The sequence below is a fragment of the Protopterus annectens genome, chromosome 6.part0 (assembly GCF_019279795.1).
Source record: "Protopterus annectens isolate FY-2018-M chromosome 6.part0, PAN1.0, whole genome shotgun sequence".
In the NCBI taxonomy this organism is placed as follows: domain Eukaryota; kingdom Metazoa; phylum Chordata; order Ceratodontiformes; family Protopteridae; genus Protopterus; species Protopterus annectens.
The window spans coordinates 1,011,553,024-1,011,575,282 of NC_056737.1; positions in this window are offsets into that span (position 1 = coordinate 1,011,553,024).

Below are 22,259 nucleotides of genomic sequence, written 5' to 3' on the forward strand. Positions count from 1 at the left end.
TGTTACAACCTCTATGCTGAAATACACGTTACCATTGTTGATGTTTTTTTTTTCCATACCAGGAAAATTGCTATTTTTACTAGAATATTAGATTTTATTTCTTATTTTTTATTTGTTTGTACTTGTATTATTGTATTTGGACCATGTCTTGGAGCTTATCTCCGTGGGCCTCTACTGAAAATGGACATGTATCCAGTTAGACTAGCCTGGTCAACAAATGTAAAATAAAATAAATAAAATAAAGGATTTTCTAACTGTTGTGGCTATGTGGTTATCAAAGGTGAGGCCACTGTCCACCTGTGTCCCTAGGTCTCTTTTCACACTTTCAGTGTTTAGTGTACTGCTACCTATGTGGTAATTCACAGGTACGTGTTTTTTCCCAAAGGGGACAACTATACATTTTTGGGCATTTAGCTTGAGCCCATAGCTCTGGCACCAGGCATCTGTTTTGGTGAGGCCCTTTTGTAGTATATCCACATCATTTGGAGATTCAATAATGGCTCCCAGCTTACAGTCATCTGTGAACTTTGTAAGCCAAAGTCCCTTAGTGTTGGCCTGTACTTCAGAGAAGTAGATGCCAAATAAGAGTGGTCCCAGGACAGAACTCTGTGGTACACCACTTGTCACTTGTCTGGAGCTGGATTTGGAGTCAGATACTTTTATAGTGGGTGTTCTGTCAGTAAGCCAGTTTGCAACCCATTGAGTGATGTAGGGATTAATGCCCAGCTTGGTACGTTTATCTATGATTCCAGAGTGGGGGGATGGTGTCAAAAGCACTGGCGAGGTCTAAGTAGGCTGTGTGAACCACCTTACCCTCATTCACGGCTCTAGAGACAGATTTGAAGAAGTCGATCAGGTTCAAGAGGAAAGATCGGCCTTTCATGAACCCAAACTGGGTAGGGTCCAGTGTTTGAAGGTTGCCAATGTCTTTGTTTACAAGTTCCATGATAATATGTTCCATGGCCTTGCAGATCAGGCTCATCAGACTGATGGGACAGTAGTTCCTGGGATCCAAAGTGGATCCCCCCTTGTAGAGTGGGATGACTGTAGCTGTGTGCCACTCTGTGGGCACGAAGCCTGAGGTGAGGCTATGATTAAACATGACACATAGGTGAGGTGCCAGTTCATTTTGTAGTTCATGCAGTACATAGCCCAGGATGTCATCTGGTCCCATGGATGCTGTATTCTTGGCTTTGGAGAGTGCATTTTTTACCTGAGTGGCCGCGATTACTGGAATTTGGCATTCTTTCGGTATTGAGATGGGCCCTTTAGGGTGTGAAAAGGGGATGAAGTTGGCACTGAATCTATCTTCCAGGATATAGGCAATATCCTTGGGATCAGTATATCTAGTGCCATTGCTGTAGCTCAGAGCAGATCTGAGTATTACCATTTAGATTCTTGACATAGCTATAGAATGCCTTGTGGTTGTCTTTGGAATCTTTGGCAATTTTGTTTTTTAATTAGCTTTGGAAGATTTTATGAGGGATCTCAGCTTTCTACTGAGGCTGGTGAGGGAGTTTTTTGAATCCTGGGTTCTTCCTCTTTTCTGCAACAGTTTCTTCCTTCTGTTGTACATCTTGTTTATGGCAGGGGACCACTAGATTGGCTTCCTTTTTTTAGAGGACAGCGTCTTGGTTCTATTTGGGATGGCTCGGTCCATGTACGAGAGGATGTGCTCATACAGCACCTTAGTGTAGAATTCAGCAGTTGAACTTCCAGTTCCCATCTGCATGGATGTCATGACGTTTGTTACTTCTGACTTGAGAAGCATGAAGTTGGATTTGGAGAAGTTTTTTACAGAGGTTTCCTTAAAAGAGGGTGGGGGTGGGATGTGGATGTCAAGGGTGATTAGCTTATGGTCTGATCTGACTAACAAGGGGGTGACTACTGGTGTGGAGCATCTTTCTCCCATGTTGGTAATGACCATGGTGGGACTATGAATTAGTTGCTCTAGGGCATTGGAATTTATCAATTCCAAGAACCATTGAGCAAAGGTGTTGGTACAGGAGTAATTTTCCCAGTTAATGGCAGGGTAGTTGAAATCACCCAGTATTAGGGTGTTTGGTTGTATCTTAATATTTTCCAGTATGTTTAGAAGGTGTAGTGAGAATCTTGGGGCATGGTGGGGGATCTGTAGCAAGCTACAATTTGTACTGCAGTTTTGCCTAGTGTTAGTTGCACCTGAAGAATTTCAGATGCATTGCGTTGGGCAACCAACCTGGAAGTGTGAATATCCTTGGTGAATATGGACACTCCTCCACCTTTAGTATTTCGGTCCTGGTTTGGTGGCCAAAAACTGTGGTATGAGTTGTAGCCTTGTATTGTAGTGGTGCTCTCTAGAGCTTTGAACCAGGTCTCAGTTACATCACAGATATCAATGTTCTCCATTTTTAGGAGAGCCTCAAGAGAGTGCATCTTGAGGTTTAGACTTCTAGCATTGAGCAGCATTACCTGCAGATTTTGCTTGCTTGTACCCATTACAGTGGTAGTTTTGTCCTTTGAACCTTACCTAAAAAAGGCACTATAGGGGTAGAAAGAGCCTTAGCCAGTAACCTGAATCCCAGGGGTGACAGGTGCAAACCATCTCTTGTAAAGCATCGTGGTTTCTCGATCATGTTGTCCCAGGCAGACAGATACTGGATCCCCTTTGAATGACACCAGGTGCATAGCCAATTATTGAAGTCAGTCATTTTGTCCTTATACTGTGGTATCATTCTGGGCGATGGCAAGATGCTACTCAGGGCTAGGGTCATACCTGCCTGGGCCACATGATCCAAGAGCTCTTCCATGTCTCTTTTCATGTAGTCAGGGAGGTATGTCTCAAGTCATTCACTCCAACATGAACAATGACAGGGTCATATTTGTACCTGTTGTGGAGTGACTTGAGTGCATGCATTATGCGGCAGATCCTGGCACCCAGCAGGCAACTAACTGTAATGTTCTCCTTGTTCAGCCTGGTGTGTGGGATATCAGTGTGCCTGACTATAGAGTCACTTATGACTAAAGTGTTGGGTAAGTTGTCTTGCCTTAGGGGCTGCTGTTGGGTAGCACACTGGTGTTGTGAGCTATGTGATGCTTTGGTTGTGTTTGGGGTGGTGTTTGCTTGCGTTTCAGCTTTGGAGGTCCTTGTTGCTTGGAAGGTTAATTTTAATGTACATATGTGGGGTTTGTGTTGCTATGTGTGGGTTTTTGTGATGTGGGTTTTGAAGGACTATGTGTTGTTTGAGGTGTTGTATGGGTATTAAACTTCTCCTCTTGACTGTCTAGCACAATCTTGTATGGAGAGAGCTTTGCTTCCAGTTTGGCTATGTAATTGCATTTCTCGCAGGTTGTAGTGTTTGGTGGTAGGAGGAGAGGGCTGTCTGTGTACATGAGACAATTACTGCATTGCCCCAGTATGCCCAGATTCACCAGGTGCACAGGAGAAATCACCAGAATCTGACCCTTGGACATGCCTGGTTAAGTGCTTTCTTTGTGTAGTACAAGAGCTGTTTTCCCTTACTTTTTGGCAAGGTACTTGCAATTGTAGGCTGTCTAGTGCCTATGTCTATTTTCCCCTTATTACCAACTAGGGGTGAGTGCTTGTAACAAATTAATGCTTCCTAGTGCTTTTTAGTGAGTTTTAGAGCAAGTGCTAGTCACAGGTATACACATTTTAGTGCTACTGCTGATAAACTAGCTAGTTCTAAGGGGAAATTTCGAAGAGCAGACTTTCTGGAACAGGGAATAGTTTAACCTTAGCCCCGCAGTGCTGTGCAGTGCGCAAATGCACGCAAACATGCGTATTTATGCCAGAAAGTTGAAAGGGATAGAAATCAGCCATAAATGGCCAATAAAATTGCAAATTCAGAGCTGGAAACCACTCCTGTAGTATTAGATAGGCAGTGTAATGTTCCCACTCTCACTGGTAAGCAGTAGGACCTCCCTCTACCACAACAAGGTTTGGATAGCTCTGAACACTGAAACTAAATTCCTGAAACCAGCAAAGCCTGGAAACTGGACTATTCTAGTTAGAAAAGGCAGGAAATTAGTTTTGGTTAAATCAAGCTAAACAATGCAGTTATACAGTAAATAAGCACAGAAAGGCTAATGCACTTGAGTGTATAGCCCAGAACAATAAACTCAATTAAAACTTTGCAAAATAAGAAATTTGAAAAGTTAAATTTTTAAATAAACCAAGGCAAGTGCACAACTAGAAAATGACTTGCAGGCAGAAATACAGTGAAATAAGTAGCTAGTCTACTTTTTAAGCTTTCTGAGAAGTGCAGGTAATAAAAACGACCAAAATCAGCAAAAATTAGAAAATTCAGCAAAAAGTACTTACAGTTAGCACAAAAAGTCTCTCTTTCTCGTTTTTGGTGCTGTAGTAGTCTGCAGGATGCCCAAAACATGATCTGCTGATCTAAAACAATCTCAAACACGTGCAAACACACGTATTTATGCCAGAAAGTTGAAAGGGATAGAAATCAGCCAAAAATGGCCAATAGAATTGTAATTTCAGAGCTGGAAACCACTCCTGTAGTATTACATAGGCAGTGCAATGTTCCCACTCTCACTGGTAAGCAGTAAGACCTCCCTCTACCACAGCAAGGTCTCAATAGCTCTGAACACTGAAACTAAAAACCTGAAACCAGCAAAGCATGGAAACTGGACTAATCTAGTTAGAAAAGGTGGGAAATTTGCAAACAAGATCGAATTTTTTTGGTTAAATCAGGCTAAACAATGCAGTTATGCAGTAAATAAACACAGAGAGGTTAGTGCAATTGAGTGTATAACACAGAACAGTAAACTCAATTAAAACTTTGCAAAATTAGAAATTTGAAAATTTTAACTTTTAAATAAAGCAAGGCAAGTGCACAACTAGAAAATGACTTACAGGCAGAAATACGGTGAAATTAGTAGCTAGTCTACTTTTTAAGCTCTCTGAGAAATGCAGGTAATAAAAATGACCAAAATCAGCAAAAAGTACTTGCAGTTAGCACAAAAAGTCTCTCTTTCTTGTTTTTGGTGCCTCAGTAGTCTGCAGGATGCCCATACAAGATTCGCTGATCTAAAACAAGCTCAAACACATGTATTTATGCCAGAAAGTTGAAAGGATAGAAAGCAGCCCAAAATGGCCAATAAAATTGCAATTTCAGAGCTGGAAACCACTCCTCTAGTGTTAGATAGGCAGTACAATGTTCCCACTCTTTATGGTAAGCAGTAGGACCTCCCTCTACCACTAGCTCTGAACACTGAAACTAAAGTCCTGAAACCAGCAAAGCCTGGAAACTGGACTATTCTAGTTAGAAAAGGTGGGAAATTAGCAAACAAGATCGAATTTTTTTTTTAACACTATTTGAATGGTCCACATTGGCAATGATGTCATTAATAATGTTGACGTTTTTCATATAATAGTTGAAGTCCATCCACTTTCTACCGTCTTCCCATGAGGACTTGTCAGGCATATGTCATGTTTGTATTAATCACATATGTCATATATGTTGGCTATATCTCCTCTTTCGGCTGTTCCCGTTAGGGGTCGCCACAGCGGATCATCTGTTTCCATTTCTTCCTGTCCTCTGCATATTGCTCTGTCACACCAACCACCTGCATGTCCTCTCTCACCACATCCATAAACCTTATCTTAGGCCTTCCTCTTTTCCTCTTACCTGGCATTTCCATCCTTAGCATCCTTTTCCAAATATACCCAGCATCCCTCCTCAGCACACGTCCAAATCAATGCAATCTCGCCTCTCTGACTTTGTCTCCAAACCGTCCAACCTGAACTGACCCTCTAATATACTGATTCCTAATCCTGTCCATCCTCATCACACCCAGTGCAAATCTTAACATCTTTAACTCTGCCATGTCCCGCTCTATCTCCTGCTTTTTTGTCAATGCCACCATCTCCAACCCATATAACATAGCTGGTCTCACTACCCTATTGTAGACCTTCTCTTTCACTCTTACTGGCACCCGTCTATCACAAATCACTCCTGACACTCTTCTCCACCCATTCCACCCTGCCTGTACCCTCTTCTTCACTTCTCTTCCACACTCACCATTACTCTGAACTGTTGGCTATATAAGTATCCATATTATCTGTAACATTGCACTGAGATATGTGTGTCATATGTCTTTAATGATAATCGATATGTGATGTAAACACATTGTCCTGATCTGTGTCATCTGTCTCTTCTTTCAGCACATCAGTTATCTGAAGCCTCCATTAGCCCATCCACTGATCCCGATGTGGAGATGTGTGTCAGTATGGTAGCATGGCCCATGGCACACAGGATAGTGAGACAGTGATACAGTCCAGCCAAGATGGTAACAGTCATATGGATGCAGCTGTAGCCTCAGATGTGGAAGAAAACTTGTCCAGCTATTCCGGCATTGTGGGGACATTGGATGGTAATAAAATGAGGCCCAAGCTGAGATTGCTGCTGATGTTGACAGCTCCCCACAATACATTGATACTCATCATTGCAATAGATATAGGCATGCAGTAGGTTTGCATGGGCAGGTGTCAGGGGGTGACCGCCTACTTCTACAGGCAAATGAACGTTTCCAGTTACATCATGGATCTGACATCTGTGCACTTGGCCATGCCACAGACTGTGTTGCGCACTTGCTGGTAGTGCTGCATGAATTACAGGAGCACAGACACGCTGAGGTAATTGTGTCATTGCAGCTTAAAATGAAAGTATGCTAACTGTCGCCTGGTCAGTAGGATCCTTGGCCTCTACAGTAGTACAGATGTGCTGTAGTGCAAGTAGGGTTCTGCATGCCTGACTGTGGTTAGTTGGTTGCCACATGGGAGAAGCTGGCACCTTCTCTCCAGAACCAACCTTTCTCATTGGTCATCGATGTCTATGCTCCAGTGTTCACACACTTCCACTACTGGTCCATCTGCTGTGAGCCTGACAGTCATAACCAAATAGTCAAGCCACAGTCATGCACCTTCACCTGTACATGCTAGTTTCACCCCATCAGTCTCCCCTGTGGAGCAACCTGAGCCATGTGTTTCTGTATGTGGTCAGAGCAGACCAGACAGATGTAGAAGCCATCTGCCTAGGCGCCCTAGACTACATTAGAGTAATACAAACAGTTGATCCCCTCTGTGCAGTACTGTTGGCCTCACACCATGGCGATGATGATTGCTGTGCAGAACACTGACAATGTCATCTGTCTGAGTTCATTGATACGTCTGATGCTAAGACTGTTGCAATGGCCAGTATCAATGTGTTATATGCTGCAGGAAACCCAGCAGTTTTCATAAACATAGCTGACTCTATTTATTACATTACTTCATCCGTACTTTACAGTAATATATTTGGCTTGTGATACTAACAACAGTTCTGCATTATGCCCTGCTTGTTTACCTGTTTGCAGCTTTTTATAGTGAAGAGATAGGAAAATGTTGTACTAATGTGTGTCCCTGATCTTGTGCCATACACTGATACAACAATCTGAGTCTGCATGTGTACCTGTGTCATATGTGCCCTGAGTCAATGATCCCTGTTGTGATAGATTTGTATGTGTTAATAATATTATGATTATGGTGCTATGCCTGAAGCTCAGTGTGTACATCTAGTGGGTAATTGTCATTAGATGCAATCTGGGGTGCTGTGGTTGCAGCAACACCTGAGCATCAATGTTTAATTTGTGTACTCAGATACATGTGGCTTGTCATGACTCAAAGATGTGGGTTAGATGATGACGTGTTGCCTGGTCTTGCACTTATGGTCACACCCTACGTTGTCTATACCTGTGTCTTCTGCCCCCTGTGTCCTCCTGCTCCACCTCTAATACCTGTGGGATGTCCTCTTCATACATCTGGGGTTCTTGCGTAGTTCACCCACACCTGCAGCAGGAAGATGGTCATGTGCTCTAGTTAGCATGTTGTGTAGCATAACACACTGTTTTCACCTATGCTGCCTTCTCAGGTGTGTATTGCAGTGCACCCCCAATGTGTCCAGACATTGGAATCTAGCTTTCAGTACATCAAACATAGACTCTATGGTGTTTCTGGTTGTTGTGTGTGCTCTATAATAGGCCTCCTGTGCAAGGTTGGATGGTTCACAGTACAGGGTTATTATCCACTGCTCAAGTGGATAACTGCAGTCACCTGCTGTGGAAAGTAAACAGACATTTTGTCAGCATGGATATTACTGGGAGGTATTCTTAGCTTGCATCTTAGCTGTGTTCCTAGACTTACCCAGTAATATTGCCTCAGGTATTTAACCTTACTGGAATGCAGCCCTCAGTCCACTTTTCCTCCATATGGCAGCATCATGGACACTTTGGGGGTGTATTACCATGAGGTCTGTTGTGCTGCTATCTGCTGTACACACAACCTGAAAGTTCAGGGACCTGGAAGTTCAGGAATCTGTTTATATAGTGGTCTAATTCATGATGTCTTGGTGTCTTGATGGGGATGTGTGTGCAATCTATTGCATTGAGTACATGGGGAAAGTTTGTAATGCTGTAAAACTGGTGCATTACAGTTCTCTGCTCCATGGGGATGGATGGAAAGTGCATGCAGTCATCGACATTGCTGCACATTGCTACCAGGAATTTTGCCGGGATATGACTGACAGCTGTCTGTGATACTCCTACAGCAACCCCCATGTGTATCTGGAATGTCTCAGATACAAGTATACCGAGGGTGAGACACACTTTGGTTGCTAGGGAGATGGGGTTGCCTTGCAAGGTCCACACAGATATGTTTGGGGAACACATGATGCAGGCAGCCTTCAGCAGCTGTCTGTCAAGCCAGTACCTGTCATTTATTTTCTGATCTGACAGCTGGTTTAGTTGCAGCTTTGTTCTCACTCTAACTGGCTGCCTTCTAGGGAACATAGCCACATCCTCATTTTATGGTTTGCATCACTGCAAAGTGCTGCAGTTCATTAACTGCAGGTTGCATTTTTCTTTTATTTTTTTCTGTATTGTCATAGAATATGGCAGAATTCACAGTAGTAGCTTACATTCCTTGTAGATGCACAGCATATACATCCAGGATTTTGGAAACAGAATTAGCATTGCAGTTTCTTGCATTTAAGCTGTATTAGGCATGAGGAATTTGTTTTGGAAGCAGGCAGGCATGTGTGGAATCCATAATTATCCTATGCTGAATAGCTAGGTACTCAAAAGGTTTTCAGTACGTTTTCTGAAATCATGTTTGCAGCTGGTGTGCTGAGGTCTTCCTTCAGCATGCTGCATTGTCCACAAGTAGCCTTTGTGAACTTTACAGAATCTGGGATAGTTTCATTGAGTGGATGGTAAAATTGAGAAAATTTTGATAAACTATTGAGTGTTCCAGACAAATACATAACAAGAAGAAAACAAAACAGTTTGCCATGGTGATGCTTTCACTCCCAAATGAACCATAAACTAATCTGACCACATGCTTTTATGGATAAATATAAAATTAATAATACTTAGTTGTCATTAGAAGATTTCCTAGATTCCCTCTTGGAACCATTGTTTTCCACATCCTTAAATATAGTGGTTCCAGCTCATGTTAAAATAGTCATAACCTTTGGCATACAAGTGGCAATGAGAATAGACACTAGTCTGTTCTGCAAGCCACCTGTTTAAGTAATTGTGTGAGAGATGTGCTATTAGCAATGGCTAACTGGCTATACTCTAGTCACAAGCCATAAGGATGCTGAAATGTTTCATTTACAATCTCTGCAAAGCAATAAGAATTATTAATACCACAAGTATCTCCCATAAACAGCAGCTGAGCAACATGCTGAGAATTACAGAAAAGGTTAGGCCTTTTAGGTTCCTCTGATAACTTGTCACCATATGTTCCTGTGTTCCTATGTTCCTACAGGTTCATAGGTGTGTACTAGGCTAATGACCACAATGGCTTTTTAAGCCTTGCCATGCATCCTAATCTCTGATAAGTTCTGGTATCCTTGGTAAGTGTAAGCAGGGGTTTGGGAGATGAAACATTTACAGGGTACCTGTATCCATTAGAAACATAGGTGGCGAACCATGGATGAATTTCCTGTTCCCCATCCAATTGTTCAAACTGCATTTGAATTGGGTTAGGAAAGAACACTGTTTAGTGTAGATGGGGAGCCTATTCGAGAAGAGGGGTAGTTTTGGGATACATACCTGTGTCTCCAGCAGGTCCTATTTATATCACAGGCAAGGTTTAAGTTTTTAACAGAGGTAATTCTAGTGCTGTTTATTTTGTGGATATGCAGGAGATCCATCAGAGTGGGGTCCAAGAATGCCTTGCATGCCAGGAATAGATCTCCCCTTAAAAACCTGTAGGAGACAGAATAGATGGATAGGGCCTTGAGGAATTCTGCACAAGACATGTTACTTACACTCTGTATTCTTTTAGTAAGGATTTTCAGTGGCCATTCTGATTGTTGAATATGCTTGGATAGGTATATTCAAAGGGAGCATTCTACTCAATTACTCAATTACAGGTTTGATGAATGCCAAATATAGAGTAATAATGACCTGCTTGGATGTAGATGCCATACTTTTGTTTGTACATTACAGAAAATAGAATGATTTCCTCACTAATACAGAAACATGATGGTCAAAGGTTAGATTACTGTCTACAGTAATGTGAATAGCACGCTCTGCTAATGCGTTCGTCTCAAGTGTCATAACAAAGTTAGATAGGGGTATGAATCCTGCAAATGCTCAGTGTGTGTGTGAATGGGTTTGGTGTGTGTGCAAGTCTGTGTGAAGGAAATGTCCCTTTGGGCTATACTGCTCAGACAAGCTCCACGTGGGTTTACAGAGTGGTCCTAGCAGCAAGGAACTCGAAAAAGCGACTACTTTCTGGATTTAAGTATCTTTGCTTTTTTTCACTGAAAATAGCTTCTGCTGCTTACTTTAAACTAGCCTGAACTGTTTTTTTACTGATTACTGCATTTATTTTAAAAATTGCACTTAAAGTTACATTTAGTCGAATTTAGTCGAAAGTTTGCTTGTTTGTTTGTTTAATTGAACTGTTGAGGCTACCCACTAATGTGTGCTAGCCTGTGTAACTAATTTATCACTGTCTCTGCATTTTCTGTGTATTTCTGCAAAAAAAAAAAAACAAAAAAATAATCCTTGTTTTCCCGCCTTTTTCGACTAGTTTAGACCAGTATACAGGCATTGCTGTATTCTGGGCTGTGGTGTAGTTCCTGTGTTGTCCATTACCTTACTTGGATAAAAGGAAGTTTCTTTGTTCACCAGTGGGAGTGGGGAGCCTTGAGCAGCCTACCTATCCTTGGGGGAAGTGACCTCAGCACAAGAAGCTGTTAGTAATTGGTTGTTTGGGACCATTCCTAGCTCTTTTGTAGTTCACTGCTTAAAATCCGCCTCTGGGCGTTTTTTTTCTGGCTATACTGCTCAGACAAGCTCCACGTGGGTTTACAGAGTGGTCCTAGCAGCAAGGAACTCGAAAAAGCAACTACTTTCTGGATTTAAGTATCTTTGCTTTTTTTTCACTGAAAATAGCTTCTGCTGCTTACTTTAAACTAGCCTGAACTGTTTTTTTACTGATTACTGCATTTATTTTAAAAATTACACTTAAAGTTACATTTAGTCGAATTTAGTCGAAAGTTTGCTTGTTTGTTTGTTTAATTGAACTGTGGAGGCTGCCCACTAAAGTGTGCTCGCCTGTGTAACTAATTTATCACTGTCTCTGCATTTTCTGTGTATTTCTGCAAAAAAAACATAAAAAAAAAAAAAAATCCTTGTTTTCCCGCCTTTTTCGACTAGTTTAGACCAGTATACAGACATTGCTGTATTCTGGGCTGTGGTGTAGTTCCTGTGTTGTCCATTACCTTACTTGGATAAAAGGAAGTTTCTTTGCTCACCAGTGGGAGTGGGGAGCCTTGAGCAGCCTACCTATCCTTGGGGGAAGTGACCTCAGCACAAGAAGCTGTTAGTAATTGGTTGTTTGGGACCATTCCTAGCTCTTTTGTAGTTCACTGCTTAAAATCCACCTCTGGGCGTTTTTTTTGGCTATACTGCTCAGACAAGCTCCACGTGGGTTTACAGAGTGGTCCTAGCAGCAAGGAACTCGAAAAAGCGACTACTTTCTGGATTTAAGTATCTTTGCTTTTTTTTCACTGAAAATAGCTTCTGCTGCTTATTTTAAACTAGCCTGAACTGTTTTTTTACTGATTACTGCATTTATTTAAAAAATTGCACTTAAAGTTACATTTAGTCAAATTTAGTCGAAAGTTTGCTTGTTTGTTTGTTTAATTGAACTGTGGAGGCTGCCCACTAAAGTGTGCTAGCCTGTGTAACTAATTTATTACTGTCTCTGCATTTTCTGTGTATTTCTGCAAAAAAAAAACAAAAAAACAAAAAAAAATCCTTGTTTTCCCGCCTTTTTTGACTAGTTTAGACCAGTATACAGGCATTGCTGTATTCTGGGCTGTGGTGTAGTTCCTGTGTTGTCCATTACCTTACTTGGATAAAAGGAAGTTTCTTTGCTCACCAGTGGGAGTGGGGAGCCTTGAGCAGCCTACCTATCCTTGGGGGAAGTGACCTCAGCACAAGAAGCTGTTAGTAATTGGTTGTTTGGGACCATTCCTAGCTCTTTTGTAGTTCACTGCTTAAAATCCGCCTCTGGGCATTTTTTCTGGCTATACTGCTCAGACAAGCTCCACGTGGGTTTACAGAGTGGTCCTAGCAGCAAGGAACTCAAAAAGCGACTACTTTCTGGATTTAAGTATCTTTGCTTTTTCACTGAAAATAGCTTCTGCTGCTTACTTTAAACTAGCCTGAACTGTTTTTTACTGATTACTGCATTTATTTTAAAAATTGCACTTAAAGTTACATTTAGTCAAATTTAGTCGAAAGTTTGCTTGTTTGTTTGTTTAATTGAACTGTGGAGGCTGCCCACTAATGTGTGCTAGCCTGTGTAACTAATTTATCACTGTCTCTGCATTTTCTGTGTATTTCTGCAAAAAAAACAAAAAAACAAAAAAAAATCCTTGTTTTTCCACCTTTTTTGACTAGTTTAGACCAGTATACAGGCATTGCTGTATTCTGGGCTGTGGTGTAGTTCCTGTGTTGTCCATTACCTTACTTGGATAAAAGGAAGTTTCTTTGCTCACCAGTGGGAGTGGTGAGCTTTGAGCAGCCTACCTATCCTTGGGGGAAGTGACCTCAGCACAAGAAGCTGTTAGTAATTGGTTGTTTGGGACCATTCCTAGCTCTTTTGTAGTTCACTGCTTAAAATCCGCCTTTGCATGGCTTTGTGCGGTCGTGCACATAGCGCAGCGCCGGTTAAACTTGGTTAAACAAGGTTAAACTTTTTCTGGCTCCGCCAAGTCTGCTCTTCAATTCTTCCCTTAGAACTGTTCTACTTGCAATCTAAACAGCCTATACTCTATCTGAAAAGCTCAGCACTTGCTCCTAAAGCATTTTGTATACAGGTAAAGCACTCTTAAACAAACAAAAAGTACTTCATTCACCTAAATTCTGTTGAGTACCTATTTCCCTATAGGTCCTTTCTGACTCAGTTACACAGCAATCTTTTTCACTATTTCTAGCATGTCGAAGGGTCAGTTGCTAGCATCCTCTCCTGTTCAGCTGGTGAATCTGGGAATCTTGAGGCAATGTTACAATTGCCTCATGTACACAGACAACCCTCTCCTCCTCCCAACAAATACAAATATATGCGAGAGATGCAACTATATAGCCAAATTGGAGGCTGAGCTCTCTCAATTCAGTACTGGCAAGACCAGTCAGGAGGAAAAGGTAACCACGCACACCACAAACCCAGTCTCACATAGAACTATCACAACTGCAAACCAAACACATAAACACACAAAAACATACTTGGAGGCGCTGATTAAAAATCTACCAAAACAACAGAGGCCTCCAAAGCAGACACCCAAGCAACCACCACCTCAAGACATAGCAAATGCAACACATAGTTCACAAAGTCAGTGTGCTAAACAGTCACAGCCCTTAAGGCCAAACAACATGCCAGACACACTTGTAATAGGTGACTCCATAGTCAGGCACACTGACGTCCCGCTCACCAGACTGAACAAGGAGAGGGTCACAGTAAGCTGCCTGTCGGGAGCTAGAATCCGCCACATAACACAAGCACTCAGGTCACTCCACAGCAAGTACAAATATGACTCAGTCATTGTACATGCAGGTGTAAACGACCTGAGACGTACCTCCCTGGACTACATGATAAGAGACATAGAGGAGCTCTCTGATTATGTAGCTCAGGCCGGTATGACCCTGACCCTGAGCAGCATCTTACCCTCACCAAGAATGATGCCACAGTACAAAGACAAAATGATCAGTTTTAACAAGTGGCTTAATTACTGGTGTCATTCTAAGGGGATCCAGTGTCTGTCTGCTTGGGATGACATGCTTGACAAGCCACGCTGCTTCTCAAGGGATGGTTTGCACCTGTCACCCCTGGGCTTCCGGATATTGGCCAAGGCTCTTGCCACCCCCATAGTGCCTTTTTTAGGCAAGGCTCAAATGACAAACCTACCTCCCTAGAAAACACAAGTGGAAAAAAACTAAGGGTAATGCTGCTCAATGCAAGAAGTCTAAACCTCAAGATGCACGCCCTCGAAGCCCTTCTCAGTATGGAGAACATCGATGTCTGTGCAGTGACTGAAACATGGTTCAAGGCACCTGAGAGCACCCCAGCACTATCAGGTTTTACCTCATATCATGCTTTCCGGCCCCAAAACTTGGACAGAACCACAAAAGGAGGGGGAGTATCCATTTTCATCAAAGATACCCACACCTCCAGGTTAGTGGCAACGCATGAAGCATCGGAGACTATCCAGGTGCAACTAACCATAGGCAAAACTGCCTTACAGTTTGTAGCATGCTACAGACCACCCTCTCAAACTCAGGAACCCCACACAGCCTTCCTGAAGACACTGGAGAGTATGAATGCCTCTCCAAGTACCATCATTTTGGGAGACTTCAACTACCCAAACATAGACTGGGAACATTACTCAAGCCCCAACACTCTAGCCCAAAGGTTCTTAGAATTCATAAACTCAAATGCAATGGAACAACTAGTCACCATTCCCACAAGAGGAGACAATATACTAGACCTGATCATCACAAACATGGGGACAAAATGCTCCACACTGGAAGTACATCCCTCTTTGGTAAGATCAGACCATAAATTAATCTCACTGGAAATCCACATCCCGCCCCCACCCCTGCAAAAGACCACAGTGAAGAACTTCTCAAAAGCAAACTTCACACTTCTTAAGACTGAAGTGGTATCTTTCAAGGCCCCTGGGCCAGTGGAAACCACAACCCACACTGCTGAATCCCTTGCAAATGCCTTCTATAGGCACCTTCAAGAATGCATGGATCATGCAATCCCAAATAAAACCAAGACCCATTCCCCCAAAGGCAGGCGACCGGTCTGGTGGACCCCAGCCATAAACAAACTTTACAACAGAAGGAGGAAGCTACTACATGACAGAGCAAAATCCCTAAAAGGAAAAGCATCTCTGATCAGTACTAGCAAAAAACTACGATCACTCATAAAATCATCCAAGGCCAACTTTGAGAGAAAAATCGCAAATGACACAAAAGACAATCACAAGGCCTTCTTTAGCTATGTTAGAAACCTGGGTGGAAACTCCCAGATATGCTCAGAGTTAGTCCAAAATGACACAAAATACACTGAACCCACTGACATTGCCAACATTCTGGCAGACAGGTTCAGTGCAAATTTCTCCTCCCCTTTCCCCCCAAAAGGAGAAATAACTATCCCAGCAGAGTGTAGCCTCCCTAACTCAGATGCCCAGGTGAGAGCCGCCCTCTCTAAAGCTAAAAACACAGCATCAATGGGACCGGATGGTGTCCCGGGCTGTGTGCTACATGAACTCCAAGAGGAACTAAACCCACACATAAGGCTGCTGTTTAATCTTAGCCTTACCACAGGATACGTACCCAAAGAGTGGCGTACGGCAACAGTGGTCCCACTTCACAAAGGCGGAGCTTCTACGGACCCTGGAAATTACTGCCCCATAAGCCTGACGAGCCTGGTCTGCAAAGCTATGGAGAGGATCATTATGGAACTCATAAACAAAGACATTGGGGACCTACAGACATTGGATCCTACCCAATTTGGCTTTGTCAAGGGCAGATCCTGCCTTCTGAACTTGGTCGACTTTTTTGAAACAGTCACTAAGGCCATTGATGAGGGTAAGGCAGTTCACACAGCCTACCTTGACCTTGCAAAAGCCTTTGACACAATACCCCACTCGGGCATCATAGACAAACTCACCAGCTTAAATGTAAACCCATATGTCACAAGATGGGTTGCAAACTGGCTCAAGGACAGAACCCACAGGGTCAGAGTTGCTGGAGCTATGTCAGACTCTAAGCCAGTCACAAGCGGTGTCCCACAGGGCTCAGTCCTGGGACCCTCTTGTTCGGCATTTATTTTTCCGAGGTACAGGCAAACATAGGAGGATTGTGGCTGACAAAGTTCGCAGATGACTGCAAACTGGGCGCCATAATTGATACTCCAGCGGACACAAACATCCTTCAGAGAGGCCTCATAGAAACGGATAATTGGTGCCAGAGCCATGGCCTTAAGCTAAACGCCAAAAAATGTATAGTCATACCCTTTGGGAAAAACAAGGTAACGACAAATTACCACATAGGTGGTAATCCATTAAGTACGGAAGAGGTAATCAGGGACCTAGGGACCCAGGTTGACAGTAACCTCTCATTTGACACTCACATTGCCAAAGTGGTTAGGAAGACCTTCTATATTGCCCACCATATCATGAAGGGTTTCACATCTAGATCAAGAGTGGTCATTGTGCCCCTGTACTCTTCTCTTATCAGGCCAATGATTGAGTACAATGCCCCATTTGGGATGTATCTCACCCGACACCTGCAGCAGTTGGAAAGACCCCAAAAGTTCCTCACCAAGAGGATAAAGGGTCTTAAACATATGTCATATGCTGCCCGACTGAAAAAACTCCAGCTCTATTCAGTCGCATACCGCCTACTCAGAGGTGATCTGTGCCTGACGTACAAGGCCATGTCCAATCCTGAATTAATGGACATGCTCCACCTCAGAAAATCCAAATCCATCAGAGCCACGAGAACAAGTGACTTAAACCTCAACACAGAAATAAATAGAACGTGCTGGAGGGACAGATTCATAACCCAGAGGCTCCCTACACTCTGGAACAGAATCCCAGTCCATGTTAGGCAGAGCCCCTCACTGACTCTATTCAAGAGAAATCTCGATGAGTGGATGGGAGATCGTAGGTTTACCCCGGGGGTCATCTCTTTGTCACTACTAGACAGAGGCATAGTAAACTAAACCCTAAAAGGGCATAGTATTCTCATCCTAAGGGGTGGTGTAAGCCACATACACTCTGGCTAGGCTTATAAATGCCCTAGGGCAGATAGCCTAGTACGAACCTATGAACCTATGAACCTACATGTGTCCCCAAGCCCATGACTACTGGGTTTACATTTAGGGATGTGTTATCAATAAGATAGTTACCAGGTGTAGCTGACTTCCCAAAGGATACTATTATGCATTTCTTGGCATTTAGTTTTAGTCCATGGCTCTGACACCAGTTATTTGTTTTTGTCATCCCTTCTTGGAGGACATTAGTGTCTGTGGGGGATTTTATGACTGCTCCTAATTTGCTTCATCTGTAATATAGTCAGCCAGTGGCCCTTGATGTTAGCTTTGAGTTCAGAGAAGTAGATACTGTGACAAAGGGAGATACTGCCAGCCCAGATATCTGGAATTTTGTAAATAATTATATGTCATTTGTGAATATCAGCATGATTTATATACAATGCTTGTGTTACAACTGTATTAGAACTGTATGTCATGTGTATATCAAACTAGGTTTGTACAGACATGTTGAAAGCATATTTTATAAAGTGTTTGTGCTTAAAATGCAACCACAGCATGCCCTACTGGAAAAGAACAGAAATGTGCATGCACTCTTATAACTGTTTAAATGTATATATTTTAATAGTGGAAACTGTAACATAGGAGGTTAACATCAGTCCAGCAAAACTTAAGAAAAATAGCTGAACTTAAATTACTTTATGGCTACACAGTAAAAGATGATCTTTCAGTTTTAATGCAGCAAGGAGACACAATGTCTAAAACTAAGGAGCTATCTGTATTGTCTCCAAGGTGAAATAATTACTAGCCTTCAGATATGAAGGGATATAATTGCTTTATGACTTCCAGTATCTGCCAAAGGTCTGAGGTCTATCTATTTTCACAGTAGATGCTAAATAGTGCCAGCTTCCAGCAGTGGGGGTTCACCTTGGATAGAGTCAGATGACAAGAAATAATGTCATTCTGCAAGCTATTCCAGCAGTAATATTAGAGATATCAATTTGAGAAATCTCTGAGAGAGACACAACATTCTGTATTTTGTCTTGGAAATGATAACAGCAACAATAAAAAACATTCACCACATCTGCCTTGCTCTTAAGTATGTTACCTAGGCTATAGTAATTCTCTTAGATTCAATCAGGAATATAGTGAAGCATAGTTTAGATGTTTTTCTTTATTTATTTGAGACTGTCTTGCAATGTTGTTTTAAATATCTCCTGTGGTTTTAAACTCTGATGTCACTGTGATTATATACTGAGTATTTTCTTGTTATTTTATTATTTATTATTAAATATATTTAAATCGTTCATTGTGGCTGATCTTTGTGATACATATTTAAGTTTTGGGAGTACTTGCATATTTATTTGGTGACACTGTCCGCTGCTCCTAATGGCCTTGCTCTTGGTCAAGCTACCATTTGCATTAATATTTATATAATACATTAAGATTGGACACCCTTTGTTAAGGGTCTTAAAGTAGTTGATAAATAAATGGCTGGTGGCAGTTATAACTACCTTATAGTCTGGGCAAAAGGCAACATAGCTAGTAAACCTGTGCCAGCCTTTCTAAGGTGTATGTGTATGTGTGAGTGTGTGTGTGTGTGTGTGTGTGTGTGTGTGTGTGTGTGTGTGTGTGTGTGTGTGTGTGTGTGTAAATCAGACCTCAAAGTGTGTGTGTGTGTGTGTGTGTGTGTGTGTGTGTGTGTGTGTGTGTGTGTGTGTGTGTGTGTGTGTGTGTGTGTGTGTGTGTGTGTGTGTGTGTGTGTGTGTGTGTGTGTGTGTGTGTGTGTGTAAATCAGACCTCAAAGAGTGTGTGTGTGTATGTGTGTGTGTGTGTGTGTGTGTGTGTGTGTGTGTGTGTGTGTGTGAGAGTGTGTGTGTGTGTGTGTGTGTGTGTGTGTGTGTGTGTGTGTGTGTGTGTGTGTGTGTGTGTGTGTGTGTGTGTGTGTGTGTGTGCATGTGTGTGTGTGTATGTGTGTGTGTCAGCTACTTGGGCAGGGACACAAAGCACTCGTTTGTCAGAGAAGGTGCTGGAGGTCTAGGCTTAGCCACTCACCTGAGATCTCAACTCTATAGCTGTGCCAGTGGGGAGTCTTACTGGGGATCTGGAGAAAGAGGGAGAAACCAGTCCTGGACAGACTGTGGTCTCTGTGTGCTCTTAAGGAAAATTGTACTTGATCCAGGGAGCTGCATCTGGAAATACTGTGTGTGTACTTGTCATCCTCTCAGTGTATGTTCCCCACCGTTGTCAGTGGTGAGGATTGAGGCCCCTTGATTACTGGTTCTGTGGTGAAGCATCACAGATGCCATAAAGGAGCAGTCCCAGGATTGATCCTTGAGGGACTCCAGTAGTGACTGGCCTCTTTGTAGAGATAGACTTCTCAATTCTCGCTTCCTGGGTCCTGTCTGTGAGCCACCTGCTATCCAATGGGTGACATAAGGGTTTATACTTAAACTGTTGAGTTTGTCAATAATACCCAAGTTGGGTATTGGATGAAATGTCTTGGCCTTGTTAAGGTAGGCACTGTGAAATGCTTTACCTTCATCCATTGCTTTCATGACCTTCTCAAAGAAGTTCACCAGAATAAGTAAGCAATGACCTGCCCTTGACAAAAGTAAATTTGGCTGGATCCAGTGTCTGGAGGTTTTGTATGTCATTACTGATCATCAACATGATAATTCTTTCTATGGCTTTGCATGTGAGACTAGTCAGACTCATGGATCTGTAGTTTCCAGGGTCTGTAGATGGACCACCTTTGTGCAGGGGATGACTGTTTCTGTTCTCCATTCATGAGGCACAAAGCCTGTTTGGAGGATACTGTTAAATAATAATTCCAGAGAGAGTGACAGGCCATGTTTCTTGCCATTTAGAAGGCTGCCTGGGATATTGTCAGCACCCACTGATGCAGTGTTCTTGGCCGTAGAGAGAGCATTGAGGACCTGTACCCTAGTGACAGCAGAGAGAGTTATATTTGATGATATTTTCTGAGGGCACACTGGTGGGGAGACAGTGGTAAAGTCAGGGCTGAATTTCTTTGCCAGTATGTTTGCTATACCTTCTGGCTCAGTGTAGGTTGCTCCAGTAACAATAAACTCTGCACACAATTGTGTATTAATTTTGAGGATGCACACATACCTAAGGAATGCCTTGTGGTTGCTGCTGGCCTAAGAGGCCAAATTTAACTCAAATTTGGCTTTAGTAAACTTTATTTGTCCTATAAGTTATTTGCTTAATTTGATGAGAGTGCTTTTATCCTGCTGGGTGTTGCACCTCCTAATTTGTGCCATGATTTACTTCCTTCTGTTATACAGCCTGTTGATTCCACCAGGGGGGCTTGTTTTTTGAGTTAGTTCTGTACTTATTCCTGGTGGGTACCACTGCCTCTATGCAGTTATTAATATGCTTGCATAGGGTTTCTGTGAAAAGTTCCATATAGGCAGCCAAGTTCACAGGGTTTAGGGTGGCTTGAACTTTTGTCAGTTATGACTTAATAGTAGAAATTTAGCCTTAGAGTATTTCCTTAACATTCCGGGGTTATGTGGGGTTCTGGGTTTTATTTTTACTTCAAAGGAAACCATTTTGTGATCTGTGCCTACCTGAAACAGTACATTACACTAGGGGCTGTGCACACTCCCATATTAGTGTGGACCAGATCCAGTATGTTTGCACCCCTGGTCAGCATATTGATAGTCTTGTCAGATGAGAGGGGTTGTGTTTACACAATCAAGGACTCTGTGCCTGCATGTTTGGTGTTCTATATGATTCCCATTTAATAATGGGGAAATTAAAGTCACCCATGAATATGGTGTTTTGTTGGATGATAAGTGTTTCCAGGAAGCTGAAATACATGTTCTAGTTTTCCTGGGTTACAGAGAGGGATCTATAGCTTGCAAGTAAATGGCTTGGGATTTTGCCTGTGGTGAATTCAACATGGAGAAGCTCAAGTTCTTCATCCTGTTTGACCAGCCTTGAGCTACATTTATTTTTGATGTAATCGAGATGCCTCTATCTTTAGTCCCTGTTTGGGTATTTTCTGGTTTAAGTGTGTGGAAGGCATTATAGCCTTGCACTGCATGGGTAATTTCCACAGGGCCTATGTTAAATGTTTGAACATCCAAAATGCCGAATATTACATGGTGAAGACCAAATGTTCAACATTTGGATGTTCGAACATCAAATTAAAAAAAAAAGTAAAAAAAAGAAAAAAACACTTTAACAGTATAGGCTGTACCCCCCACACCCCCTACGTAACTATACCAACTCTGAGACCGCACTTCAGTGCAGAAAACAGAAATTATCCATATCTGCACCATACGGTGCCATTGAAAGTCTATCTTCGAACATTCAAAATTTTGAATGTTTGGTCTCGACCATGTAACATTCGAAATTTTGATCATTTGAAGATTTGTCAGGTACCCTTTCCACAACTTTAAACCATGTCTCAGCCACTGCAGAGACGTCAGCATTCTCTAGGGAGTGGGGAGCTTGTAAGGAATGGAGTTTCTTATTTAAACTCCTTATGTCGAGCAGTAAAACTCTCTAGATTTTCTTGGTTTTGATTTGCTATGTCAGAAGTATTTTCAGTGTGGCATTGCTTAAAAGTAGTACTATGGGGGGGACAATCTTTTATCTAATATTTGAAAGCCTGTAGAGAAGAGGTAAAGGCCAACCCTGGCAAAGTAGAACTGCCTGTTGACCATCTCCTTCCATGCTGACATATATTGCACCCACTTTGAATGACACCAGAAACTAAGACAATTATTAAAGGCGACCTTATTTTGTTCATATTGTGGCATCATCTTTGTAGAGTGCACAGTGCTGCTCAATGCTAAGCTCATACCTGCCTGGGGCATTTATTCTGAGAGCTCTATGATGTCTCTCTTCATGTACTCTA